Below are 15722 nucleotides of genomic sequence, written 5' to 3' on the forward strand. Positions count from 1 at the left end.
GATTTAATTTGTTTCTTTATTAATGTCAACGCATTTTTTTTCTCCGGTTGATTGAGGGAAGGGCCCGGCAGTGGGACGTATATAGGCTGTTTATGTTTTTGATTTTTTTTACCTAAATATAACTTCAAAAGCTTAATTTAAATAAAGTATGTTTATATTGAAACGACTAACCATCACTCTAACGTAAGCCTTGAACAAACATGAAAATGAATAATGTAAAATGTTTATTTTCTTTTACAATAACAAAAAAGCTCAATAAAAGAAAAGATTAAAAGCGACATAGCCTGTGTTTGGAGGCCCCGCCCGACCGCAAGAAATAAATTGTCACAACATATCCTCACAAACGTAGCAATTTGCCATACCATCGTTTGTATGTCATTTGAACACTTACATTCCCCTCAAGTCGGTTAATGACAACCAGAATGAATGAGGGGGAGGAAAATGACGAATTAAGTGCCGTGACCTCCCGACCTCTTTGTCTATCGACCAACACTGTAGACGTGATAAATATCGCGGTTTTCGATGTAAAGGCATTTTTAATAATTTTCGAACTCATAAAAAAAAGTTTAAATAGAGACAAAGTGTTCTCTAATTGGCTACTTGACAGTTGTAATAATAAAATATGAAATAACAATTTCTTTTTATAAAAATCATTTTTATTTTTACAAAACGAGAATGCGATTTTTTATCTGTGTATTACAAGACCCGGGCGGCCATGATTGAGCTTCGTGTGACGTCACATTTCACAAAATAAACAAAATCTATCTGTCAGGTTTTAAGTCATAACGTTTGACAGTTTCTTTGTTTTTTGAAATATGACGTCACTGGGCAAAATGTCACGTGATCAACCGGTTTCACGCGAAATTTGATATTAATGAAGAAAAATAATGTTTTTTTTTCTATTATATAAAGATTCTTTGAGAAAATAAAATACTTTAAAAGGCATAAAATAAGTGTTTGTATTTTTAAAATACTTATCCAAGAACTGTCAAGTAGGCGGTAGGTAGGTGGGGGTATTCATTAAGTAGGCATGTAAAAATCTGTGTGCAAAATATGCAGAAGTCTACTACCTAATTAAAAGATCGTAAACACTTTTTTCCGTATTTTCTGGTCGATAAAACTAATTTTGCCTCTGACCGAAGCCTTTATCACATAATAATATGTATGCACGTTAGCGTATGCGTGACTAATATGTATGACAACGACCTAATTCCGTGTAATGGCCTTTTCAGCAGGCTCATATGCGTATATGAGCCACTTTATTATGGCCATGAATGCATCACTGCCTGTAACATTACCAGGCTGTGTAATTAGCTAATAGCAATGAAGATTAATGTACTCGTTTGATACGTATTAGGCATAAGCGATTAATCAATAGGAGCTGTTTTGATGATTGTGTTAATATAATAGGATCATAAACGTACGCCCTTAATCCATAACGAGATGGCCAGATTGACGAATTAGGTAATTTTTGGTTTTTATAAACCTTTGAAAGTTTTATTTTTTAATTCAAATGGGTTTGCTGTTGACACCATTCTCAATTCAATTCTCAACTCAATTCATATGACAAATACACAAAAGACAGAAGACGTACAATTCTCCCTCTTAAAGAGGTTAAGAAACTGTAAGTGTAACACGCCGCGCCTACTACAAACTTACCCTGTATAAGAGACCCCCACACTAGCGTTTTTTGAGCGTCGTAATCGTGCTAGCGTCAGCGCGACGTCTACGCGACGTCGACGCCACGGCGCCGCGACGTCAGTGCCGCGCACGCTCGGCGTTCAGCAGCCGGCCAGCGCTGAAGTCGCGTCGCCGCGGCGTCGACGTGGCGTAGACGTCGCGCCGACGCTGGCACGACGACGACGCTCGAAAGACGCTAGTGTGGGGGGTCTCTTACCTAGTGTAGGTAAAGTTTCCTAAAAGTAAAATTCTTTGTGAGATAATGTATTTTAATATAATATTCATATTTTGTTAATACAAATCAGAATTCAGACAAAGGATTACCTCAGTGGGCCGCATAATCCACCGGTGACGTCAGGTACCTATGTCATGAATGCGGGTGCGCCGTTGTCAAAAGTTTATATCGTGCGGCCGGCGAACCGAGCGTTATTACTACTTATAGGTACCTTTATAGATATACCTACTTGTCGTCTCTTCTTCTAATCCCTTTATCCCCTGTTTGGATGTCATCATCATCATCAGCCCATAAACGTCCCCACTGCTGGGGCACGGGCCTTCCCTATGGATGGATAGGAAGATCGGGCTTTAAACCATCACGCGTTATTAACGACTGCTAGTGCAGCCGGGACCAACGGCTTAACGTGCCTTCCGAAGCACGGAGGAGCTCGAGATGAAAACTTTTTTTTTGTGGTCACCCATCCTATGACCTGCCTTTGCGAAAGTTGCTTAACTTTAACAATCGCAGACCGGGCGCGTTTACCGCTGCGCCACCGAGCTCCTCGTTTGGATGTAAGGCTCGAACAATAGTGTCCGTCAGAATCACCGGTCACTCGTATTTTGTTGGCGTATTTTAAGTTGAAATGGTCCTAAATTGCTGCCCGCCTAGTACCGATCATCAGACATTTGCTCCCTTCTCCCTTTTCCTTATTTTACCAGATCCAAGTCAATGTTAATAAAAACACGATCGAAAACTAGCAGAATAATTCAGTAGCATTGTACAGAACGCTTCGCCTAATGGAAAATCAGCCTTCTGTATATTTTACATAACATTATTAAGCTTAAGACTATATCCCAATTCGGTTGTCAAAGGTACAATCGAAGAGCAATAAGTTCAGTCACTGACCCCACCGAATTATTTGTAAACAGTGATGAAATTATGAACCATTAGTTGCCATAATTATAAAATTTACGTTTTTGAAGGTATTTTTGGTCTATTACAGAAACGACATGTAACCAGGAGGTCTTAAGTGCAACCAGTAAAATTACTTTGCAAGAAATCCATCCGCGCCTTGCCGAGCTTTCTGTTAGACCAACGTGATTGGCGGAGAGCCGAATCGCCGTCTATAATAGTCGGGCTATCTGCGTTAGTAAAAACTGCACTTAAGATAAATTAATAAATCATCACTAAGGTTCCGGGTTCGAATCCCGGTAGGGACATATCATAAAAATCACTTTGTGATCCCTGGTTTGGTTAGGACATTACAGGCTGATCACCTGATTGTCCAAAAGTAAGATGATTCATGCTTCGGAAGGCACGTTAAGCCGTTGGTTCCGGTTACTATTTACTAATGTAAGTATGAGTCGTTACATGAGCAATGTCAGGGGCTTTTGGCGGCTCAATAATAACCCTGACACCAGGGTTGATGAGGTTGCCAATTCACCTCACAACCCACTCGAATAAATCAATGGTGCAAGCCGTAGAACGACTGGACCACAGTGACTTATACTAGCTAATATATTTTACTGGTTTTGATAACATCAATCGTTTTAGAAAACATAAAACCTGAAGGTTGATCAGCGTAGGGTTGGAAATAATCCGGTGTCCGCGTCAGGTTTCATTATCGTAAGGGTAGGGGACGTCAGATCGTCAAAAGTTATACCCAGTTATATATTATACCCGGTTATACCCGGTCAGCGACGGTGGACAAATTCCCTTGATTTTCACCCGGGAACGAAATATGGCAATATACGCCGCTATACCAGAGTTGGGTTGTTGAAAAAATTCAAGCTCATATTTTGTTTTGCCCATTTTTATGTCGAAGTGGAATCGGTTTTAACGGCGGCCGGCAAAAGTTAGGTTAATTGTACTTTTAAAAAAAACTATAAAGGTAAGTACCTACTTTTATTTATGTCACTTATTGTAGATTTACTGCTGCATACGGCATTAACATTTGGCCGGAGAGTTAATTCAAATAATAGGTAACTATATCTGTGACGGAGCAAGAGAAGTGTGTCAGGATCGAAGCAAATGGAATTCTATAGTCTCTGCTTACCCCGGTGGGAAATAGGCGTGAGTTTATGTATGTATGTATGTATATCTGTGACGGAATAGAACATCAAAGTCTATATCTGTAAAATCTTATTTGATGATGATGAGAAATAGCCTATTCCCCCAATTAGCAGCATTATCAAAAATTCCCAATTGCCATTTTAAATGAATAAACTACTACTGTACTCATTTCCACGACGATCGGTCCTGCGGATGACTCATTTCATTTCTCATTTGTTTTGTAATTATTTCCCGAATATGAAATAAAGTGTGTATTGTTATGTTAATGACACAAACCCAAACAGATAAAAAAAATAAATTTAGAACCCCGTTTGAATTCACTTAGCGGCAGTAATCGTAGTAATCGCGTAAACAGCGTGTAAACGCGTGGTATCGCGTGCGATTACTCACGCGTTCAGGCGATCGATCGCATGCTAACGCTACAGGTGCGCCCCGACCGCCCACGGAGCGTCTAAAGACGATTTAAACTTGTCTAAACATACAAGCTTAAATTGAATTTCCGCTACTACGATGGATGGTTAGAGACTAGCCTGTAATTTTCAGTGTTTTGTTGTAATACGTAAGATAACATAACATCACGGCCTCCGTGGTCCAGTGCGTTGGGCTCACGATCCGGAGGCCCCGGGTTCGTATCCCGGTGGGGACATATCACAAAAATCACTTTGTGATCCCTAGTTTGGCTAGGACATTACAGTCAGACTATGCATGGAGCGAAAAACATAATGTAACCTACCACACACCTATCCACATTATTATGTAAATTATCATTATGCATAAACTAGAAAGTAGCAGCACAAATACGGCAGTAGAAAGGGTTTAGTACGGTCTACTCTGAACCGGCGTGCGTGTATGAAACGATTGTGTGCGTTACCCCAACAAGAAAGTATCTCCTAGAGTTATATGAGTAGTACGTATAGTTGGTGCCTTATCTGCTGTAAATGTGCCCCCACATAAAAAATGTGTGCCCCCTGTCGTTTCGAAAAAAAATCGAAAAAACGATTCTTGCTGGGGTAACGTTTTTCTAGCAGGAAAATTCTAAACGAATGATCGGAGAGAGAAAAACTGTGCATGGCCAGATAGCTTATATGTGTGCCAAAATGTGTCCCCAAAAATAAAATCTGTGCCCCTTCAGATTTTCGAGATATTGCATTTCCTGCTGGAGTAACGTTTTGATGAATAGTATATCTCTAAAACCATTGCATGTGCCCCTGTAGAATAAACATACGCGAGTAGCTCTTAATGTGTGCCCCTTTGTGCCCCAATTAGATTTTAGAAAATATTTATAGTTTTCAAGTTATCGCGGTTTTATGAAAACCCGAAAAAACATCGCAGCGCCTAAATGAGACAAGGCATAACTTCGCTGAAAACTGTATTCGGTCTTTCTTGACGCTAATAATAACCATACAAAGTTTCAAAAATGTTCATGCATGCGTTTTTGAATAATCTTGCTAAAAGTAAAAACGATGGTGTCATAACTTTGACGGCAAAATACAAGGAACTGGCACAATCCCAGATGTGTAGGTGTAAACCAAAATCTTGTGCCTTTAGTCAAAAATATATGGTGAAAATATTGAGCTTCAAATGTTACGCATTAAGTAAATATAAACAAAAAACCAAAATATGTAAACAACGGCTGGTTATCCGACCAAATCTGAATGACTACTAAAAAGCGACGGATTCATACATATCGATGACCTTCTTTACTTTACTCACTAACCGGTTCACACGTGTTGTGCCTGAGTACACTGAAGTAGAAAAGTAATAACTAATAAAATAAAGTTGTTATTGGATTATATTTTAATAGCTGTTTCTATGACCTTACACATGATTAAGTACATTTATAAGAGCCATTTTCAAATAAAATGTACATGTGACTAACATGCTCAAAATCGTGACCAAACTGTTTTGTAACATACCTGTATTTTTATACTAATGTAAATAATAATTTCCACATCAACAAGCTGTTTCATTTATATAGTCACAAGGTGCATTTAATATATTTTTTAATTAGCCCTCAAAACTTTTGAACGCGACTGTAAGGACAACAGCTTAGGTATAATACGTCCAATAAAGAAGGTCCTCGTTAAGTATGAATCCGTCGCTTTTTAGTAGTCATTCAGATTTGGTCGGATAACCAGCCGTTGTTTACATATTTTGGTTTTTTGTTTATATTTACTTAATGCGTAACATTTGAAGCTCAATATTTTCACCATATATTTTTGACTAAAGGCACAAGATTTTGGTTTACACTTACACATCTGGGATTGTGCCAGTTCCTTGTATTTTGCCGTCAAAGTTATGACACCATCGTTTTTACTTTTAGCAAGATTATTCAAAAACGCATGCATGAACATTTTTGAAACTTTGTATGGTTATTATTAGCGTCAAGAAAGACCGAATACAGTTTTCAGCGAAGTTATGCCTTGTCTCATTTAGGCGCTGCGATGTTTTTTCGGGTTTTCATAAAACCGCGATAACTTGAAAACTATAAATATTTTCTAAAATCTAATTGGGGCACAAAGGGGCACACATTAAGAGCTACTCGCGTATGTTTATTCTACAGGGGCACATGCAATGGTTTTAGAGATATACTATTCATCAAAACGTTACTCCAGCAGGAAATGCAATATCTCGAAAATCTGAAGGGGCACAGATTTTATTTTTGGGGGCACATTTTGGCACACATATAAGCTATCTGGCCATGCACAGTTTTTCTCTCTCCGATCATTCGTTTAGAATTTTCCTGCTAGAAAAACGTTACCCCAGCAAGAATCGTTTTTTCGATTTTTTTTCGAAACGACAGGGGGCACACATTTTTTATGTGGGGGCACATTTACAGCAGATAAGGCACCAACTATACGTACTACTCATATAACTCTAGGAGATACTTTCTTGTTGGGGTAACGCACACGAAACGATTGAGGAATGAGGAGGAAAAAATGTAGTTAAGTATGTACATTTTTTGACATGGCGTGCAACTTTGTCAAAGCAGTTGTATTTTAGAATAATTTAGCACTGCTAGCACCATACTGTGGACACGTTATACAAACAACCTTGTTTTCCGCAGACACTATATACACATCGACGTTATCGTACACGCGCTGCTGAGTGTGTGACTTCTGAGGGCTGCCACTTCCAATAACTAATTTATCCGTCGTTACTTACGTAGGTAAGTAGGTAGTACTACTTATGAAAGAAGCTTTTATAATCATCAGTTAATATTTATTGATTTACCACACAAATAAAAAAAAATGAAGAGTCACAATATAATATAAATAGGCTTTACACTAAAATTGACTTTAAAATTCACTGTACAAATTAAATGATACCTATTGCATTATTTTTACAACAATTAGCATAGGTTCAATTTTAATGCAAATTATTAATTAGCATGTTTTGATGAACAATGACCATAGGAATAAATATTTATAAACGCCTCTTAAGCGCGCCAGCCCGGGAAATTACTGTGAGATCAAGTATTCCAATCAAACAAAAAAACGATCGCGTCTTTGTTCTAAATTCGAACATATAAACAAAACTGATAAAAAAATAAATCAACGGTCCGCGCGCAGCCTTCACGATTCTAGACGAAATTATGGCCGAGGGGGGTGAGGTAAACCTAGCTCAGTCACTCGTGGGGAGCTCTATACATAGTATTATTCCTTATTCTATGGCTAACATTAATTATTGTACAGGAGAACAAAAAGTGACCTGTTTTTTCGTGACACGACATACGTTGTATGTGACCTATTGGGTTAATATGCTATTATAATTTTCATATAAGAAGTGCGGGATGTAGGTATGCCATAAGTTATGACCTTGCGTCTTTCAAGATATTTTATTTTATAAACACATAAAATAAGTATACTCGTAATATACATACGGATTGTTTGTAAGTGCATAAATAATTTATTATACCTACATGACGACGCTCAACTGTGGGTTTAATGGAAACTTTACCTACAAAACACTTACCGCCTTATTACAAAACGAAGACTTAATAACTTTTTTTTTACACCATAAACAAAACAGTTACAGAACAAAAATATGAAACAAAAACAAAAATAAAATTGAATAAAACTAAAACAAACAAAACTCAAAATAAAATAAACTATGTACAATTAACACTTAAACTAAACCTTAATTAAAAAACCCACCTCGACTTGGTTTACGCTACTGTCGCAGATTCTGCATAGACTGAAATAATTGTTGCTTGTTATTAAGATTACATTATGTATAGAATTATGTTGTTATCTATATTGCTTCTCTTTATTTTAATCACGACAAAAATGGTTGTAATGTGTAATTGCGCCTGGGTGTAATAAAAAGGGTCATCATTTATACCCAAAAACATAGATAAAAGAAGTATAAGTCTGCACGTCTGTTATCCATGAAATTAGAAGGTTAAAAGAAGGAAAATCTGTACAGCGCCATCTATATTGTTTTTGAGGAACGTAGCCTGGAAAGTCCCTCATTATTATAACTTGTCATAGCTGGCAAGGAGTAAGTGTACTATAGTAGTGTGTGCGTGTGTGTGTATGTGTGTGGGTGGGGGCGTGCGTGCGTGCGTGCATGCGTGCGTGCGTGCGTGCGTGCGTGTGTAGTGTGTGCGTGTGTGTGTGTGTGTGCCACAGTACTTAGTTTTGTAGGACAGTGTACATAATTCTCAACTCGCATCAGTTTATAACTTGTTTCAAATAGCGTTGTTAATGTTGTCGCGTGAATTTCTAACGACGAATAAAATGAATTCAGGAGATAATTGCGTGTACGCCTGAAGCTGACGTCGCCGCAACAACGTCGTCTCGACGCCCGCCATAACACCTACAGGCGCGAACGCTAGCCTCGCATTTCTTACTATTAACATTTATTAAAGATTCATGAACATACACGTGAGTATGATATACATGAAGCATCATAAATAATGGAAGAGGCCTGAGGGGCAGATGGCTCACATAATTATCTTAAACTAATAGGTATATATGATTACAATTAGAAACTTCATAATTGCCATCTTCTTTTCTATCGTGTGGATTGTGAGGTGAATTACCAACCCCATCAACCCTGGTGTCAGGGTTATTACTGAGCCGCCATAGGCCCTTGACATGACTCATGTAACGACTACGTACTTACATCAGTAAGTAATAACCGAGACCAACGGCTTAACGTGCCTTCCGAAGCACGGATCTTTTTACTTTTTAATCTAGGGGTCACAAAGTGATTTTTGTGATTTGTCTTCACCGGGATTTGAACCCAGGACGGGGGCCGTTGAAATAATTGCCGTAGAAAACATCTTTGTAACGACAAAGTGGTACTGATTCCAGTACACACCATCTATATACATAAACTCATTGATTACGCCCGTAATCCCTAATTGGGTGGGCAGAGCCACAAGTAATCAAAGACAACTTGCAGCCACTGTTGATATGATGTCGTAAGCTGGATATGATGAACCTTATGGTGATGGTGGTACACACCATCTAATTTGAATTTAAGTCATACCTGACCTGATATTTTCTTATCCACCGAAAAGGAAAGGGACGAATAATCGACAGGCATAACATTTATGGAACACATGTCAATTTTCGGTAGAAGTTTAAAAAATCCTTTCAAAATTTTATATTGGCTAATAACTCGATACAATTAAGTTGACAGCACACGTCAAACGGATTACAAATGAGCAAGATGCCTATTTTACTCGCCCGGGTTATTCATTCATTTTAAAATTAACAGTTGTCAATAATCCGTCCCTTTCCTTTTCTGCGGATAAGAAAATGACAGGTATAACTTAAAATAAAATTAGGAGGTGTCTACAGGAATCGGGGCCCGTGTAAATGTAGGTGCTATACCATTTTAGAGACCCAATAAAATTTACAACACAGTTAATAGTTTTTTTTTTTTATTTATACAGTGGTGCAGTTTTCAGTCATGTATTGAATACGTACACTACATATTTAAGGATACTTTACAAGAAACATACCTAGGAAATTATATCAATTGTTGCTACAGATATAAAATAACTTAATAAAGTAGAAAAATTACGAAACCTTTCGAGTTTGTTATTAATTTAATAGCCTTTTTAATTGCAATCAAATTAGTTTTATATAACTATGTGTGTGTAATTACTTTCCTTCAAAAAAAAACTTTTTTTTCTTTTCCTTAGGTTTGGTCCAGACATCACTAAAAACATTTCCTACAAATTAAAAAAACACATAATAACGGGTTCTTTTCCTTGAACTACCTGGCTCCCTGGGAGTCTCATGTCCCTGACTTAAACGCGGTAAGAACCCGTTTTAATTATTATAATAACCGCGTAAACCTAAGACAATATTTCCTACAAATGTAGCCACTAACGTGTTTTTTATTCTTATTATTAGTGGTTTGAACAAAATCACTCAGAAACTTAACTAAACTTAAACAGAAAGCTCTGTGAGGCGTGAGTACTTAGTTCATCTTGCAACGAATGTACTCTGACTACCCCAATTGGGAATATATCTACTTGTGAGTGTATGTGTTATAAACTTAGTGTAGCTGGTGCAATTTCTGAATAACTGTAAATTCCACGCGAACTGCACTGCGGCTTCAGTTCCGAACTAATACGGAAGACAAATTTCAATTAAGGTGTTAGGGATAATTTCGCACTGTTCAGATTGTGAAATCTGAACATACGAAAAATATTTCTTTATAATAGGTACTTTTGAATTTTATTGTTGTTAAATTGACTTTTTTCTATTGCTAAATGTATTCAATTATGTACTTTTTACACAATAAATGAATTGTATTATTATTATAAGTACTATATAAACCTAAACATCCCCCCGTCTTCTCTTTCCGTCTTAAACCTATTAAACCTAACCTAAAGATTCTATCTATCAGAAATCAGAATCATTTATTCAACGTAATTATCATGGATAAACTTGTTGAAGTATCTATCTATCTACCTATATATATATGTATGTGAGGTCCCGGGTTCGAATCCCGGTGGGGATAAGTGTGCTTTGTAGTTTGTTTATATATGTATATAAACTATCAATCGTATCATCAATCGTGTATATAAACACGATTGTACAGTCTATTAGGTTATTTCTAAAAAATCATATCAAAAGGAGGGGAAGGAAGAAGTAGAATAATAATTTCATGGACAAAAACATAGGCACATAGGCACTGGTTGAATTATGCACAGCATAGATCAACTAATTCGCATGACTGAAGACAAAACGACATAATATGGACAAATGATCGCCAATTATTTTAATATTAAATATTTTATAAATGAAATTTACATATTAGGTGGTTTTATACACAAGAACATATAAATACATTATACTTATCTCTAGTAATTTTAACAAAGTAAAATAAAGTTAGTTTCATTATAACGGGGTTTTCAGCGACACCTCTTAAGCTCTTATAACTTTTGCGTGACCATAATGTGTGGTTTAATCAATGCCAAATTCAAATATAAAGTTTTGAAACAAAAGTATTCGCAGACGACTTTGTCTGAGGACATAAAATTGTAGAAAGCTCAATGTTTTAGGTAGGTAATCACGCTCCTTAATCATGATCCTCTTCTATTGAGAATCCCAATTATTACACCTGTGAGCTACCCTCAAATTTGCAACATCATCTTGATCGGGGTGATGTTTCAAGTTTCAATTTATTTTTGAACAATTTTTACATTATGTCGAAAATTATACAAAAAAAAATAATAACAATATATCCGTAATAAAATAATATGAACGAGAACAGTAAATAATAATAATAATAAAAACAATCAAATAAAGTTAATAAAGTCACAAAAGCGTACTATGTGAATAAAATTAATGACAAAAATTATTACCTAATTTCACTATAGCTACATGATGAGGTCGATCAAGACAAGAACAAAACCATCGTCACCTGCCTGTTGATTTTTATCAATTGAATGGAAATAAAGCGGTCTATTTCAAACATATTGAAATGTGTATCCAAAGAAACAGGATACATGGTCCATAATTTTTAAGAGATCCCAGATATTTTTATCACTGTCACTGTTGGCAGCACCCCTCAAGATGCTACAATGATGTTCAGCTGTTAACATTTAGTAAACATAATAAGTATCAATGAAAAAAAAAAAGCCGTGGTAGCCCAGTTGATAGAACGCTTGCCTCTCACTTTGAGGTCGCAGGTTCGAGTCCAGCACAGGCGTAAACCAATGATTATCGAATTTGTTTTCGAATTCATGTTTCGATCAGAATTAATTATCACGTGCTCAGTGGTGAAGTAAAACAATGAATTTTCGAACGTATGTGACCTAACCTGTATTGGGCTGGTTTTCCCTTCGCGGGTTGGAAGGTAAGACAGGCAGTCGCTTTTGTAAAAAAACCGGACCCGGCAAATCTTCAGGTTAGGTAAGCGGATCCTGTGAAAAGCGATATAATGCGAAGGAGATGAATAAGTATCAATGTACCGTAAAAAATAAAAAAGAATGAAAAAATGAAAAAAGAACGAATGAATGAATGAAAGTAAAAAGATCCGTGCTTCGGAAGGCACGTTAAGCCGTTGGTCCCGGTTATTACTTACTGATGTAAGTACGTAGTCGCTACATGAGTCATGTCGGGGGCCTATGGCGGCTCAGTAATAACCCTGACACCAGGGTTAATGGGGTTGGTAATTCACCTCACAATCCACACGATAGAAGAAGAATGAACCGTCATGGCCGTCTAAAGAAATGTAACAAACCCCATAATCCCCTTCCCAAAATAGCTGTGTAATGGTACGTTTAGGATCCCGGTACTCTAATGATAGGGCATAAAAGTGAAGAAATCCTACACAAAGAGACGGTAATGAGAGGAAACCGAGGACTACGTATTATACTCTTGAAAAAGACTATTCATAGCAGAGATTCATACTATGGTCAGACAAATACATTTGCAATACAACTTTTATCATGCAAATACGGTCGACGGAATCCCTATAGCTTCCATGTTAATATTTGTGAATCTATTTCGGTGAAAGTAATTTATAGTCATTGGTTTTTGGTGTTGGCATTCATTATACTAATGCTTCCATCGTTTCTAATTTGAATAAAAATAGATTGCGTAAACGCATTAACGCGTCCTTCTTTGTTGCATGTATTATTATTACCATAATTTATTTCATTTCCTTTATAATTTTACTAGCTATTCGTTTATTGTTTATTGAACATAGACATACAATTTTACAATAATAAAAATACAGACCAGCCGCCAGACTCAAATGGGATTGGGCCGGACATGTTTGTCGCATGCATCCTGAGCGGTGGGCACGGATCGTCACGCATTGGGTGCCTCATGACGGGTACAGACGTCGTGGTAGACCTTGAAAGAGATGGGGAGGTCTTTGCCCAGCAGTGGGATCTTGTGGGCTAGATTAGATTAGATTAGAAAAATACAGAAATCTATAATATTATATGACCAATTACTCTAGATATGCGGCGGTCCCTGCACTAAGCTCAGCTTGTATCGCAAGGGCCAGATTACAATTTCGTACGTTAGGATTTACAAAATGGGCACACGGTTAGAATACAGAGCACTATGAAAAATTATAACTATAACAAAAGACACAATAATGAAACATTATAATAAAAATATTTAAAATTAACAAAAACGCCTTTAATCCTTTAAATGCCTTTGGGCAAGTCTGGGGCCAACAGACCCATCAAAGGTAAAAAAAAACTTTCTAGGTATGGAACAATATTTGTGTGTGTGTGTGTGTGTTTGTGTACGTGTGCAAGTGCGTGTGTGTGTGTGTGTGGAGGTTTAGAGGGAGCAGCAGTTGTTTTTCGGCATTAGAGGCTTTGTTTCGTCATAATTAACCTCTTGTAACCAAATTTGGATCGCTTTTGTAGAAAACCACACTACTACTAATTGCTGTTTAGCAATAAGGCCTATCGTGCTCATTTAATTCGTCTGTACATGTCCTGTGTTTATGTTTTTCTGCAATAAATAATTATTAATTGATATTTTGGGTATATGGATGTTATTTAGGATTAAAATTGCTGTCACGTTGCGGTGTTCTAGTGAACCGTTTTGTACCTAAGCTTCAAAAGTCCAGGGAGTTTCTCGAAAATATTAGATTACCAGGCTGGTTGCACTTAAGACCTTCTGATTACGATTCTATAATAGACCGAACACACATATAAAAAAAAATATCAGGACGATTATGTTTCTTAATTTCACCACTGTTAACAAATAGGTCGCTAGCACAGTGGTTAGCACAACTCTAGAAGAGGTCTTGCTATATCTATCTATTTTCTTACGACATAAACAATCCATCTACAGCTCTTCATATGAAGTTGCATCAAACTCCCAATCACCTAATAGAACATCCATTACATGTTTATAAGTCCAATTCTCTTCGATCCACCAATAACACGTTCGTCTAGACGACTTTTTTACGAGTATTTTAGTACACTAATACCAACATAATGTTATAATAAAACCACGTAATTCTGGTAATACCTCTAAATGCCCCATTTGTACATTTCGCTTGCCAATTTGTTTGATAGCGTCCGCACTATTTGCCTAACGCCCTCCGTAGCAATTTGAAGACAAATGTTTTTGCAAAGGGGAGAATAATATGGAACACTTCTTTTTTTGGGAGTGTTGTTGACGTAACGTAATGGATTAGAACCATTATTGGCTTCTTTGGTAACATGGACTGATTTACTTTGGCAACGGCAGTACAACGAACTTCCTTGCTCATTTATTTCAAAAAATATTAATGGGAAAGCGACTTTGTTCGAGATCGAATATATGGGTTTAGGGATTACAATACTTATTAATGTAATTGTTTGAAAATATCACGTATTCTACAAAATATAACTTACATATAATACACATATAACATCATCCCCAACACTATTCCGTTTTTCACAGGGTCCGTTTATCTAACTTAAAGATTTGACAGGTCCGATTTTTTTATAGAAGCGACTGCCTGTCTGACCTTCCGACCCGAAGGGAAAACCATCTTAATCCTGTTTAGGTCACATACCTCCAAAACGCACTTCTCAGGAATTTGGGTGTCTCACGATGTTTTCCTTCACCGTTGAGGACGTGACAATCATAAGATATACAAGTATGTAAATAAATAAAATCCCGTCTGCAAACTTATCAAGTCGTGTAATTGTATTTTGGATGTTGTAGATGAAAGGTCCGAAGCTACATCGCGGGTATTATAGGGCTCAATTTCATTATCCCAAGGTTTTTAACTTACTTTCAAAATCGTATTAGCTTGCAGAATTGGATTTTCGTTTCGACGATATTTCCTTTAATAACATCCAAAATGTAAAGAATTGTATATTATACTCAGAAAACCTACAGACTAACTATATGAAGGTTATCCAATTTGGTACGTCAGGATTACCGACAAAGATTTGATATACACACACAAAAACACGCCTATTTACATCGGGGCAGAGAAAGCAGTCACTATGGAGTCTTATCTGATGGAATTCTGCTTAGATCGTGATATCAATCCCTTCATACACTCATGCTGTTTTGGAGTAGGGCAGGATTTTGGCGTGATGCTATGTTATGCTATTTTTTTTTAAATCTGCAAGTCGGTATGTTTCCTTACCGTAAGGCATCTGAAAAAAACTTTTTCTCAGAGACAAGCTGTTTACATATACTGTCTGTTTTGTTTGTATGTTTCTTTTGTGTGTCCTATTGTGTACAAAAAAAATATGTTTTAAAACTAAAACCTGACTACGTTAAAATCACGCTCTTAAAAGTAACTA

At 36.9% G+C, this 15722-nt stretch overlaps 1 protein-coding gene across 1 annotated transcript in view; it reads left to right on the forward strand.

Moving 5' to 3' along the window:
* LOC126367006 (protein qui-1) overlaps nt 1–15722 on the forward strand; it is a 175984-nt gene that overhangs the window by 55117 nt on the left and 105145 nt on the right. The gene's annotated exons all lie outside the window — the stretch shown is intronic.

The sequence above is a fragment of the Pectinophora gossypiella genome, chromosome 5 (genome assembly GCF_024362695.1).
Source record: "Pectinophora gossypiella chromosome 5, ilPecGoss1.1, whole genome shotgun sequence".
Classification (NCBI taxonomy): domain Eukaryota; kingdom Metazoa; phylum Arthropoda; class Insecta; order Lepidoptera; family Gelechiidae; genus Pectinophora; species Pectinophora gossypiella.